The following is a 4,348-nucleotide window of genomic DNA, read 5'->3' on the forward strand; positions in this document are numbered from 1 at the left end:
TCATTTACTTTGGGGATACTGAATTGTAGATTAAACGATCAAACTAACTGTAAAATAACTACCACTTTAATTCTTAAATATTCTTATACTAGTTTATTATAATATTATCTTGTTAACTTTTGGTTCTAACAACAACAATATCTCTTGGAGTAGGCAATCGCATCTTGAAATTGTGGTTGCTGTGTAATTAATAAATGATATATACAACTGTCGATGGGTCAAGCAAAGATTGTATAAGTATAAAGATGGGAAAGTCGTAACAAAATTTGGCACAATGCCAGCGATTCTTGTACGGCGGAGAAGTTTGTCTCCAGGGGGCAGCGCATGCGCAATATCATCCTTAGTTTTGGAAGGAGAGTTTGGAGAGAGAAGCAAATGAGAAATCAATCAATGGCGGACGTTAATTTGACAATTATCCCTAACAAGTAAGTGCGCTTTGTATAAATCTTCTGTTGATTTTTCTCTCCTTGTTTTCAGTTTTAATAAAGATTCTAATCCTCTTTTTTTCTTTCAATATTTTTCAGTGATTCTTCTGTGCGCAAAGCAAAGAATTATGATAGATGTGCTTACTGCAATGTAAATAGAGCGGGTTATCCAAATTAGAAATTGTTTCGCTTTCCTCAAAATATCGAAATGTAAGTAAATAGTTAAGCATTTTCGAAGATTTCGGTAAATTATTTTTCAATGATTGATTATATGAGCCTATTAGATAAGACTGACTTAGAATTGTAACTAAATGTGTGACTAATTTATAGTGTCTGACTTTAATTTAATTTCATTTGGTTTTTAAATTCTGTATAATTCCATAAATGCGGTTATCTTTTTCGGTCGGAATTAAATATTTACAAATGAAATTTATGTATGTAATTAAGTAAAAATTTAAATGTTTTTCAAGTAATGTGAAAAAGATCTATAAATCTGACATTTTAAATTTTTGAAAGTTCATTACGTATAGGAAATTATTTAAATAGTGTTAAGTGTAAAAAGTGTTACTTTTTATTCATATAATATTTATAGAGTGGTTTATAGTAGATATATATATTTTATTTATCTGTTAGCTCTAAATGTCCAGTAAACAGTACCGTCTTGACTTATAGGCACACAGGGCAATGCCCGGGGACCCCATTTTCTCAGGGGGCCCTAGAGAATCGTACGTTTTTGAAAAATTGCATTAAAAAGAATTTAGGACTAAAAACATTACATTATATATTCAAAAAAAGAATTTTTTTTTTATAGAGTATGCATTTTTTTTCTACAAATGGTGATTGCTTATCAACCACCAATAATTGGAGTAGTTTATCACCAAGAAAACTTAAAAAGTCTTCGAAAACTATTTTTTAAAAATTTTATTATATGAGGATTACAACAGGTTAGCGTATCATTTTTTTTAAAACTATGCATAGTTTAAAAGTACTTTATTTGAGTTTTTGTGGTAATCAAAATTAGTTAAAATTATTGTATTATACAGTCCCTGGCCAAATTATTCGACACACTATAAGATTCTATGTAAAATCTTAATTACTCAGGTGATACTACACAGCTTTATTGTATTTACGCTACTGAAACCGGTTTGTACTTGCTTACGTTTGTGTATCAATTGGTTAAATTAGGCGATATGTAATATAAATTCGACAAAATGTAATAAAAATGCAGATTATTTATTGTATCAGGTACTATATTATTATATTATAATAATTAGGTCAAATTAATAGACGCACTGTAGTTTTTTAATAATGACATGATTTGCACGAGTTTACATACTATACTTTTATAATTTAACATACGCGTTAATTTCTTAATATAATGTATTTAATTATAAAAGTATTAATATACATGTTAATACTTCTATAATTGAACATACAAATGAATTTTCATTCAGGAGATTTTTCATTCACCTCCTATTTGTATTTATTTTTAACGTATTTCATTTCAATGTTAACCAACTGATACACTAACGTAAAGAAGTGGAAACCGGTTTCAGCTACGTAAAAACAATAAAGCTGTATAGTATTACCTGATAATTATAATTTTACATAGAATCTTAAAGTGCGTCTAATAATTTGACCAGGGACTGTATCTCAAGAATGATTTATTTTTTGTATGTGAAGTTTTTTAGTTTGTTTTCAAAACATTACGACACTTTATAGGTCTAAAAGATTTTTTTGCCCAGGACCCCTGCATGCTATGAAGATGATACTGCCAGTAAAACATAAATTTAATTGATTTTGTTATTTAATCACCCAATGAATTGTTTTGTTATTAAATTTCCTCTCTAAATATTTTCTTTGAACACTGCCTGCTTTTTTAAAACTATTTAATAAAATATTAGTACTTAAGAAAAATAATACACATAATTTATTAATGCCATACATTTTAAGTTCCGTTCTCGAATTAGACAGCATTCTTATGTCATATTAGCACTTTAATCTTACTGTGTGATTTTTTTTTAATGATATTAGGTACAAGAAATGATTAGAGGCCAGCAAAATTGTATCGTTACGGAATGTTGATACTGACAGACTGACTACACAATAGATGTAGATTGTGTTCAAGACATTCTAAAATTAAAGATTATGCATCAAAAATAATACAGACTTGTTCTTAGTGCAGTTCCAATGAACCAATATTGCATCTTTTTAATTTTATGTTATTTTATTTCATAAACTTGCTCAAATATTTATTTATTGTATAAAATGTATGCAATTTTATTTGTGTAATTTTTATTTTATTGAAAAGTATATTCTTAAAATATATAACCAGAAAGAATATTTTTAGATAAGTTTAATAAAGATAAAACAAATTCTGGAACAAGTGTCTTGTTTATTTTTTTAAAACTCTAAGTATATATATAATTGAAAATTTTTATTTATATATAGCAACAAAGTGAAACATACATATAATTAACAAAGCGAAAAAGTTTTTTTTTCAAAGGGGAAATAAATTTTACTCAATTTTTTAAAGTTTTAATGAATTTTAATTTTTTAAATCTAAATTACTTTTGTTAAATAAATATTTACTACTTTAAAATAAATTATAATCCTGCTAAATTTGTGAACTGAAAAAAATTTAAAAGCAAAATCGAATCCGATTATAATTAACGGAGAAAATATGAGTGCATTGGGTGAAAATCAAATGATCTGCGCCCGTTCTTCAATCGCTCTTGATGGTGGCTTTCCTGCATTACACCTTCAGCGCCCAAGTAGGGGGAAAGATCGTGACGACTTAACATTGATAGTATAGGAAGTTTCCCTTCTTTACGCGAAGCGTATAAGTTCTTTGGGTCAACAGTATTCGACAAATTATTTAGCAATACTTTTACTTTCGTGACCATGGGTGAAAGTCCATATATAGCAAGACGGAAAAGGGAAAAACCTGGTACGTAAAACATTTCATTCCGGCATTTTTTTCGAATAAAATGAAATATCTGAAACTATCAAGATTTCTTTTATAATTCTGGCATATATATAAAACTGCTTCTTTTCCAAGATAAAGTAGATATTGTTGAAAAATTTAAGAAAAGAATAAGTAAACTCCTCCCCAAAACTAGCTATAACTGAAATGGTTTTACTACCAGCCTTTCCTCTTTTCCGTCTCGCTTTCACCCCTGTTCGTGACCTGTAACGAAATTAAAAGTAAAAACAAAGTACTTATGTCAAAGTAATTTTGCCAAGTTCATAAAAGCTTGAATACGAGAAAGCTGGAATAAGTCACTTTTCTAGTGACAAAATGCACACTTTAAATTTATTTTTTTGATATTTTAATTTAAAATCACGTAAAATCAAATAATTGTAAAACGAAACTATATTCCACTGCTATGTACTTCTTTATGATCAACAAGCAAGAAAAATGTTATCATCTTCAAAATAAAAAAACATTTACCAAATAGGTATAAACTATCTTTAATTGTATTTATTATTGTTACCTCATTTAATTGTTTACTTTGTGAATAAAGAAACACAAACAAAAGGAACTATTACTGACCTAATAATGGAAATTAGTTGAAAACATTTAATATATTCATAGCCCTTTTCCGTTCTCTTCACTAGCATACTTCATCTAATTAAGTTCTGAACTGTCAAGATGTATACCGAAGCTATTGTGAATAGCGTTTAATAACATCACGCCTTCGGCGGTTAAAGTCTTATGAAGCATATAATTTAAATAACAGTACAAAGCGCAGACTGTGTGTTAAATATGGTGAGATGATCCCGGGGTTTAATCATAACAAAACGCCTTTAACAAAATATATTTAATGACAAGCACGGATGACGGTAATGATACAGTGTCATGAAGGAAACTGATTACAATTAATGATATGATTTCACATTACTGCGCAGAGCGCCATCTG

General features: G+C 28.3%; 1 long non-coding RNA gene across 1 annotated transcript; it reads left to right on the forward strand.

Moving 5' to 3' along the window:
- Positions 1-320: 320 nt before the first annotated feature.
- Positions 321-2,811, forward strand: LOC139424996 (uncharacterized). The gene is made up of 3 exons (XR_011636148.2): positions 321-425; positions 525-635; positions 2,460-2,811. It is a non-coding gene; the product is annotated as an uncharacterized LOC139424996 (long non-coding RNA).
- The last annotated feature ends 1,537 nt before the right edge of the window (positions 2,812-4,348 follow it).

The sequence above is a fragment of the Parasteatoda tepidariorum genome, chromosome 4 (genome assembly GCF_982258835.1).
Source record: "Parasteatoda tepidariorum strain Cologne lab strain chromosome 4, Ptep-v5.0, whole genome shotgun sequence".
Taxonomy (NCBI): domain Eukaryota; kingdom Metazoa; phylum Arthropoda; class Arachnida; order Araneae; family Theridiidae; genus Parasteatoda; species Parasteatoda tepidariorum.